The following is a 10,344-nucleotide window of genomic DNA, read 5'->3' on the forward strand; positions in this document are numbered from 1 at the left end:
GAAATAAATAACTGGCTTGATTGATGTTTGTCATTGAGTTGACTGATTGCTTAAAACATTTGGCCAAATAGACTTCTTGTTTTGGTATTTAGTTGTCACAACTAAAGAAGTTCATTAATTAAACCATTTTAAATGCTGATGAAATATTAGTACCTTTCTAGCACCATGATGCACTGCTTATCAGCCAGGTACTTCGTCGTCAACGTGACCAACAATTTCAGAACATTTCAGCACATACCCTTCCATAGTTGTTGACATATTTTCAGGGTAAATATGGGATTTGATAGATAACATACACACATTAAGCTTCATTAAAAGGCATAAAATGGACTCCACTCAGTTTTAGGAATAAAATTTTATTTTTTGAAGTATTAATTTTTAAAAAGAAAACCAGATTTGCCATTTGAATTATTCATGGAATCCGATTACCCAGACTGCATTTCATTTGACCAGTCTAACCTTTAGATTATTGACAGAGATCTAGATAAGCCAAGAGGGCCAGAGTGATCTTATGATTTTAAAAATGACTCCATTACAGGGAGGAAATGTCAGGTGATTGTCTTCCATAATATGTAGAGTACAAGATTTCTTAAGGAGGAAAAACCGGAAGTGCGCTATTATATTGCTAAAGACATACCAGGTGGTTGCCAACGTTCTTTAAACCTGAAACTTGATTGCTCATGCTTACAGCAGATGCTGTCATTGCACAATTCAATGTGCGATGGGCCCAGCATAGCTGACTATGAGTCTGTGAGTGTGTGTCACCCAGGCATTCTGAGTGACACGAGGCACAGCGCCACTTCCCTTCCTGGTTGTTCGAATAACAGTGGAGCCAGATGATAACAAGGGAGGAAGATGAAGCCTAATACATGATACGTTTTTAAAAATTGTGTCTTCTATTTCATGTGCTTTCCTTTTTGTCTTGCATGTCAGCATGAGAAAGAATGTATGTGGTGGAATTTGAATTTGGCTTCTCTTTTCAAAGTTAGTCATTACCCTAAATAAGAGTGTTTTATGCTTTGGTTCATCTCTCAGCAAGGAGAAGGAGCGAGACATGGGCAAGGAACATGACTGGCATCTCCTGAGCGCTCGTTTTGTGCTAGGGGTGGTGCTGGGCACTTCACCTATGATATTACTAACTCAAAGCAGCGGGACGGGCAGTGTCAGGAACAGATGCCAGGGGTGGGCTCCCTGGTTGGAGTCCTGGTTCCGCCGTTCATGCCTGTGAGTTTGGACAAGTTATCTTCTATTCTAGCAACTAACACTCATTGAGCTTTTATTCTGTACTAGGCAGCATGTCAAGTGTTTTAACTTTTTGTCTTATCCTCATAACTGTCTTATACCAAGATACTATTAATATTATTTTGCAGACATTGAGGTAAGAAAGGGTGTAAAGATTAAAAGCATCTGGTTCTAGCGTGGTACTGCTGGTGTGGACATCCCAGCTAGACCACTTATTAACTGTGTCAGTGTAGGCAAATTATTTAACCTCTCTTACGACACGTATAGCATACTTTGAACAGTGCTTGGCACATAGGAAAAACTTAGTAAAGGTCAGCTATGATTGTGACTCAGTGAAATGGCAGGTATCCCTGTTTGTGAAGTACATTTACTGCTTTGTCTTGAGTAACCAAGACAGGGAAGAGATATCTTGTCTTTAGGACACTGATTTGGGGCCAGTCACTGTCCAGACAAACAGGTATTTGTATGTGGGTACTGAGGGCTGTGCACACGCTCTCTGGTCTGCCTCCCCTTCATCAGGTATGTGTTCCCCTTTCAGTTCCTCTTTGGGGTTGAGGTGAAGATGAGTGGGAAGGGGAGGGGTGCCATGCCCTGTGATGTCTCTGAAGAGCAAATCAAGGCTGCGGTAATGGCTGTGACTGGGTGCTATGACTCGCCCAAGGCAGCGGCCACAAGCATTCCGATAAGGGGATAGCACGCCCAACAGAAATAAACCTCATTAACTCAGAATTCTGTTGGGGCGACTCTTTATTTGTGCTCTAGAACTTTATTTTATAACGTTTAGAGGATTCTTTAGCTCAGGATTCGTGAACATAGCAAAAAAGACTAGTTTAAAAGGTGAAACTCGCTTGCAATGAAAAATTCATGAACAATTTATTGATGCCAATAAAATGATGATTTGGGTTTGTGCGGATGTTTATTTTCAATACTAGTTCTTAGATGTTAGAAAGAATTACCTTAATTATTGAACCACTGAAAACTCATAAGGGAAGACAGCCTGTATAAGGGCAGCTAACTTCAAAAAAAAAAAAATAGAACATAAAGAAATTCAGTCATGCTCCTCCTTTATGCATTGCTACTCGTTCTAAGATTTTAATTTTGAAAGAGCTGTCAGCTCTGATGGCTGTGTATGCCACAGACCTCTCCAAGAACCAGCCAGGTCCTCTGCTGCTCTCACACTCTAAGGAGTGAGGGCCTGGCCTGGCAGCCCCAGCAGGGAATAAACCACTGAAGACCCACCATCAGGCGTGCACTTCCCCATTTCTGTTTTGATGTTGCAGCTTCTTTCTTTTCCTCAGCCTCCCACCCCCTTCTCCAGATCTGACCTCCATCCACTCTGTTTTGATATAGGCTTGCTACCCAGAACAATCTCCAGATGGAGACTGAATGATCTTGGGAACAAAATGGCCTCAGCATTTGAATGGTTTCCAGGTATCTCCGTTGGGGATGTTTGATTGAGTGTCTCCTAAGCAACCTGAATGGTTCAAAATGCGGCATTCAGTGTTTCCTATTTGACTATAGGCAGGTCTCGTGAGATCACCATGGCCATCTGCTCTGAAGTGTATAAAAGGACGTGTTGAAGGCCAATTAGAATAGAAAAGACGCATCCCAGGTTTGGAGGGTAGACTGATATCTCTTCCCTTCCAAAGGCAACATTTCCTGCTTCTGATGTGAAAATAGATACACAAAAATTTTACGTGAGTTGATAAGGATAATCAAATAATGTATGCAAAAGTTAAACAATGACAATCACCCAATACGTTAAATCATAAATAATGCTTGCTGTTACCTTAATAGTGTGTTCTGACATAAAAAAAATCAGCTTAAAAATCCTATAAATATAAAAACAGTAAAATAAAATTATGTAAAATAGGGTGAGATTATTCCCTAAAGATCAGAAAGAAATATAAATAAAAGATTAAATAGTTTCAGGACGCAGCTGGCAATGGCTAATTTGTTTTTAGTATCTGGTGCTATGGGTGGAGCCTAAGGAAAGGTCTACAACTGGCTCTTTTCTCTGTCTCAGTGTCCCTGCCCTGCCTCCCTCATTCACCCTCTGCAACAGACAGGAGGGACCTGAGGAGCATCACCTTGACTTGTATTGACACTGTGTACATTTCAGTGAGGATGAAAACTGGAATCTGTACCCAGAGTCAGAAAAAACAAAACAAAACAAAAAAAACTCCATTCAGCCCTAAGAGTTGTTCCTCAGAAGGTTTGCTGGGTAATATCCTGCTTTGCCTTTTAATAGCTCTTTGAGTTTTTATGTTTGGATGTTGGAGACTGTGGGGACAGAGCCAGGAGTGCAGTTTCCAGGCTCTTGGCCTCACGTGGAAAGGTGCTGGCTCAGGTAGTAAATGGCCATCAACTGTGATTGGATGGCCGTCAGCTGTGGCTAGTTGGCTGTCAGCTGTAACCAGTGAGCCATTGGCCACTAATACAACTGCTGTGGCTATGCTAGCAGAAAATAGGGGCTAGCAAGAAGATGGTGGCTGAGCTAGCAAGAGCGGATTGCAGTTAGCACGGCGGATTGCAGCTAGCAAGTGGGGTTGGTTGGCAGAGACAAATTGACTTGTTGAGGGTTGCAGATCGTGTGGCTCCTGCTTCCTGTGTCTCCAACCCAGCTGCCAGCGAGAATAAATGGTATGACTCCCCTACCTATGGCTCCGTGGGTGTTCCTTTTTGGCCTCACCATGTCCTGCGTTCTTGTGTGGGGAGTGGGAGCTGAGACCCCGCATGACGCCCCACGTGACAGAGACATTAGGACCAGCTGGGCACCATGAAACCTGCCTTCCCAGGCTGGGGGCTCCGGCAGGTCATGTGCCTCCTTTGCACCACAACAGCCCCAAGGGGCTCTTCTGCATTTTCCCAGTTGCCTGTCCTTCCTTTCTTTCTGTACCCAGAGTTTGTTTTGAATGGGACTGTTGCTCACTGCTTTCTTACATGTCCTCGTGGCTTCGGCCAGTGCCAGTCCGCTGCCTCGCTCTGCCCTGGCTTCCGAGCTGTGGCCCAGCCAGTGCCGCCACCTTCTTGGAGCTGATGGCGGGAACTTGGTATTCCCCGAATTCTCTTAGCTGTGAGAAGGAAGGAGCGACAGAAGGAACTACGTTATGTAGGAGAAACACTGCTGAACATCCATTCACGCAGGTCCACCAGGTCTTTGGATCATTGTTTGGGTCAACTTGAGGCCACTGGAGCCACTTACTGTTACCGCAGACTCAAAAGGGTCCTCTTGCTGGGTGTGTCCAAGCCAAAAGAAAACCCCCGCAGGAGTTTGCGGCAAAGAAAGGAAAGGTTTATTTAAGGATTTGGCGCCAAGCCCAGAGACACAGGTGAGCCGGTGCTCTCAAGCACCTGGCATCCTGATGGCCTCTAGCAGCCAGGTTATATAAGGGAAAAATCATTAATCATGGTTGCTATGGGAGCTGGGGGTGTGGGCTGTACTGATTAGTCGGAGCCAAGGCAGGGAGCAGTGCATCATGGCTTCAGGTCCTGGTCAGTCTTGGCATTGTTCTTTCGGATTCCCAGGAGATGCGGTCCCTGGGATCATTCTGCTTTCATGAGTCTGGAGCTGAAACATAACTGAGGTCAAGATGTTATATCTTTGTTTGACTAAAACCTTATTCTAGTTTGAAGTTTGGTTACTGTATTTTGGTCATAATTGATAGACCTGAAACTTTATTCTTAAATGAATTTGTTCTTTACCAGAACCTAATGTCCTACGGGCTTAACGATTAAAAGGAGTGGACACACATTATATGCACACGTAGGAGGGTCTGGGGAAAGATGCAATTGACTTACAGTTCTATCAGGATAAACAAAGCGAGCTTGGATTAAAGCAATATGCATGCTTAAGAAATGAAATTCATGTGCGGTTACACTATCTGTCTGAACTACACACTGTACCCTTGTAGAATAGAAGATTGAAATAACCTTCTACCTGAGATGACCAGGGAGTCTCAGACCTGGAAAATCTGCCAGGAGAAGTCACGGATTCATAGCATAATCATAACTGAATTCACACCCACCACAGAGCCAGCCAGTTATCGGAAGCTCTTTTTGCCAGTTTCCCTTATCCCCACTTCTCATTTTCCCTTTTTGATTGATCTTTTCCTTCTGCTTCATATCTGTTTATGTATTCCTTACAAAATCATTGAATAAAATTATACGCCTGTGGAGGTAAACTTGGCCTATAAAACTGCAGATCCCTCCCTACCCCCAGGCGCGTGTGCACAGACACACACACACACATACACACACACACGCAGACTTGAGCAAACACTGGCGTGGTTTCTAACAGTTCCAGGCCACATCCCTAGGATGAGTCCAGTTCTGGCCCCCTCACCCCACCCCGACTGTTAAAATGCCTGCTTGAGAAAGCTCCGTGCTGCCAGGAGAATGTACCGTTTGTTCCAGCCCCAACTGGTAATAGGCAGATAGAGACCCCCTCATAGGGCAGCACTTTTGAAAGCTTGCAATTATAAATGCTTTCTCTGCCCCTTTGAGACATAAATTTCTTCCACCCAGAACTGTCTTTTCAAGGATCTGAGAGCTGCCTCTTTAAAATTAAACATTCAAGGAGATAATGTCATTCTGTTCCACTGAGCATCTTGCTCTGATTTATGTCACTGCTTCCTGTCATAAACCTACGAGAAGTTTGTTTCTCCTCTGGATAAGCCCCCGTGAACAAACACAGGTGGCCTAGTCTGAAGGACCACCCCCTTCAGAACTCTAGGTGCTTTTCCCGAGTACACCCAGCCTTCAAAAGGGCTCTGGCCTGTTTCAGCCAAGTTGAGTTCAGTTCCTGCTGGACTCTTTTTCCCACGGCAATGGTTATTATTGGATCAGATCTACCCTGACTGCTTTTACTAGAGTCCAGTTTTGTGGGTCCTTGACGGTCAGTGTTGTTTTTATTCAGCTTTTCCTGATCTCTTCTCTTGGATCTCATTCTTCCCACGTTTTCATTCTTCTTTTTCACTGAATATTGGAAGTGTAACGGTCAGACTCTCCTGGCAAAGGACAAACCCAGGTGACACTGAAGCACAGTAGAGGGTGTGTGGTGGCACCTTGGGAGGTGACAGTCATTAGCATATTATCTGATTTTTTTCCGAATGACTGACTCCAGTGTTGAGTACGACAATAAAAATGCATTTGCTCTGGGTTCTTTTCTTTCTCTGTTCCTCAACCTTCTCTGTTCTTCCCTCTTATTCTTTCTGCACCAGAATGTACCCAGAATGCTGCTCTGGGGGTCTTCAGTTGTATTTGATGTATGAAATGAAATGCATTTTCCCAGCAAGGCTCTACATAACTACAGCAAACCTCCTGGGCTCTAACCAGCCCCTTTCCAGCCAGTTCAGGACAATGGAAGGAAGGCCCAGGGGGGACCTTCCAGGGACACTGCTCCATTTGAGATTCAGGGCACCGGCTAATATTGTCAGTCAGTTGAGGCCAGAGGTGACTGGGTTTCTTATTGATGCTTCGTGAGGACCGGTGTTGGGTGGGAAGACTTGACTGAATGTCTTGCCAGCCCAGGTGTGGCCCCTGTGGAAGGAAAACCCAGTGTTGTCACTGAGAAGCTGGAGGATTGGGTGAGTAGCCAGTTACTGATTTGCAGTTCAAGTCAGTGACTGGCTCATCCTGATGTCACCATCCACACTATCAAACCCGTGCGGGGCTGCAATTGTCAAGGATAAGCCACCAGGCAGTCATCTCTACCTGCAGGGCCAGAAAACAGATGGAGGAGTGTAACACCAATGACAAAATCCTAAGTCCAGGAGGGACAAAATTCTCCATAAAGAACCCATAGGCACCCCCAGGAAATACTGCAGGACATTTAAAAAAGTGCATAGTAACCCCTCCAGTAAATATTAATTATATTGCAAACACTATATAAACATCTCGTGTAATCCTCTCAAAATCTTCTGTGGGTAGGTTCCATTACTACCCGTATTTATAAAGAAAATGGAGCTGAGAGAAGGTCAGTAATTTGTCTAAGGTCAAACTCTTAAGAAGTGGCAGAGCAAGGATGTGAGCCCTTGACATGGTCCCTCCCCACCTCTCTGATTTTGTGTCCTTACTGGACGGTTTCTTGGTCACCCCACTGAGGTCTTGCCCCAAAAGCCACTCACACTCTCCGTTAACCCTGCGCGCGTGCTGGCGCCTCTGCCTGGACTCTCCTCCCCTCAGGTAACACATGGGTTTCTCCCACCTTTCACAACGGGCCAGCGGACCCCATCCTCTCTGGGCTCCATCACCTTTCTGACCTCGGCTCCTGAATAACTGGAATCAATAACTGCAAAATTTATTAGACTATGGAATGAATCAATAGCACTCGTTCTAGATCTGTTTGTTCTCTGTCTTTCTCCACCTTGAATGCAGAGACTGGCACATAGTAGGTACCTGATAAATCCTGATAGGATGGCTGACCGTCTCAGTGGATCGACTCAGACGATCTGACTTTCAAGCCCGTGTGCTTCTCCCCCTACCTACTATACCCTAAAACAGAGGACTTGAGGGTCCTCTGGTTTCATGATACTCTTCGAATCCCCCAGCCTTTCCAATCACCATATTTTTTACTTCTGTGCAGCAATTCGATACTGTATTCGCCCGCTTTTTTCTCTTGAAAGCGATGGCACAGTTTTGTGCATTTCTTCTACGCTAATGGTTACCAAGCCCAGTGTTTCAAGTGCCGGGCCCGGATTTTAAAATAGTTGCTGTGGTGAGGTCTGGTCCTTGAGAACGAAGTAAAAAAACTCATGCCAAATGGCAGCATAGAGGGTGCAAGCAAGGAAGATCAGGTCCCTGGCCTTTCTCAGGACAAAAGGGCAGACATCAGTTCAGTTTTAAGCTGGGATGCGGAGGCAGGTGGCGGGGACCCAGGAGGGACATGACTTTCTCTGTTTTGTTTTCTGCCTGTTCTGCAGCCCCCCCCCCCCCATTTGCATCAACCTTCAGAATGTGGAAGTGAAAATCCATTCCTGCCACCCCACGGTCCCTCAGGCCCTTCTACTTCCTTCCTCTTCACTGTAAGAACAGGTGCAGTCCTCTCTGGAAAAGATTCTCAGCTGAGGGAGCCATGCATGCATTTTGGGGCAAGTCCTTCTTGAGTGTTTCAGCAGAGGGAGACTTCCAGCCACACGCTTTGCCAGCTCTGTGAAGAAATTCACACCTCTTTTGTCCTTTTAGTAAACGGGTTTCTCATCTGTAGGATGACTGCATTCTTTGCTCTGCCTAGAGTTGTGAGCCCAGGGCTTCATCTCAGGCCTACTGACTTACACTTTCGGGGTGCTTTTGATACCCTTTGGTTAGGACTTTGTGTCTAGGGCAGAAGAACTGAGGGCCTGAGCAGGGCTTTTCAGAGAATACTGATGTAAAGGTTAATCAGAATGTATAATTTCTAGGACTTGGCAGCCCGTTGGGTGTGACATATAAAGAACAGGGAGGTTTCGTACATAACAGCATCTGCCATTGTCTTCCAGGCTTCTTACCACCTGGGCAGTGCTTTTGTGAGAACTGAATAAAGTTACCTCTGAGTACAGTCTGGATTTCAGGCCCCCACTGGCCCCTCTATCAGGTGTTCCTGTCTAGTCATCAATCTTACGTTGCAGTCCTGAGGTCACAGGTGGAAACTGGAGGCCCAGACAGCATAGAAGAGGGCTGCTGAGTAAAGAGACCGGTGGGTTCAGTGTGGGTCACGGTGTGTTGATATGTAGTAGAATATCCACTGATCTGCAGGCATTAGAGCAGACACGTGCAAATGGGGGGCTGCTGCTTGTCTAAGACCAGGTGGAGCTGAGCTATGAGCATAGTGGCAAAGGTCAAAGGCCGGACATTTTTGACATAGCCAAATGGAAAATTATAGATAAAAAACAGAGTTCCCTGTTATTCAAGTGTAATTGGTGGCAGTTAAAATTAAATGCACTGAGAATAAACAATCACTTAGATAATAACCAATAGTAGAACAGAATTTCCTCCTCCAAAATTAAAAGTTATTTTCCTACAAATTAGCCTAAAAAATAGTAAGAAATTCTATGGTTGGGTAACTGAAGGCCTTAAGGGCAAAATAGGACAGAGGAACTGACCTAGTGGGAACTTACAAATATGATCACATTTTATAAACTCAAACAATATGTGCTGGCTTCGGCAGCCCATATACTAAACTCAAACAATGGAGGGCAGGCTCACGAAATAGACTGTTGGTGACATGACACCGGCCTAAATGAAAGGGCCCTGGACAGTTCCTTGCTATGTGCCACCTCCTGCTTCCTAGACACTTGTTAGGATTTCTCCCCCATTTAACTGAGATGGTTATAAGTTTATTTTGCAGTATCACTGATAATCTTTTGTTTGCCTTTTAAAATACGTTTCCTTTTTGCTTGTGTCTGGTTTCCCGCTCATTTGAAGTTATTTTCTCTTGCTTCCTAGAATAACTTGCATGTTTGTGAAGGAACATTTGCATAAGTCAGGAAGTTACGTCTCCAACTCCACTTACGTGCAAGGTCACGGGCACTTCATCAGAAGAGAGCAGAGCATTGCAACCTGCCTCAGTTCTCTTCTCCGGGGGCGTGACAGCTACTCATACAATCGATGCTCGGCCAACAGGTCTATGCACCATGTTGGGCTCAGTGCTCTCCATCTGTTGTGCTGTGACCCTCACAATACCTTTGTGAGATGGTTAGGATTAGCATCCTTTTAAGGGAAGGGGAAACTCCCCCTTAGCCTAAAAAGTTTGGTCCGCTTAGCCTAAAAAGTTTCATCACCTATCAGTGACCAGTGAAGTCGCTAGACGAGACACTACACGAGGCGGATTTTATAGCCTGGTTCAGGGAACAAACCCAGGAGATGGAGGAAGCTTGTACGGAAGGTCAGGCGATCAAGGGAACCTGAGCTGTGGTCCTGCCTGTGGCGCCTGAGCTGTGGGCTCAGGGTCAGGGACAGCCCATAATATTACTCCGAGAGTTTTGAAGGGCAAGTGGGAGAAGCTACTATGATGACGTACCTGAAGGTCTCCCCTATGGCAGTTTCTAGCTACCTTGTTAGCCTAAATTGGTAGTGAAGCGAAAAGCCATCCTAAAAGGGTGGCTGTTTTTGCTTCGGTCATTT

The sequence above is a fragment of the Rhinolophus ferrumequinum genome, chromosome 18, assembly GCF_004115265.2.
Source record: "Rhinolophus ferrumequinum isolate MPI-CBG mRhiFer1 chromosome 18, mRhiFer1_v1.p, whole genome shotgun sequence".
In the NCBI taxonomy this organism is placed as follows: Eukaryota; Metazoa; Chordata; class Mammalia; order Chiroptera; family Rhinolophidae; genus Rhinolophus; species Rhinolophus ferrumequinum.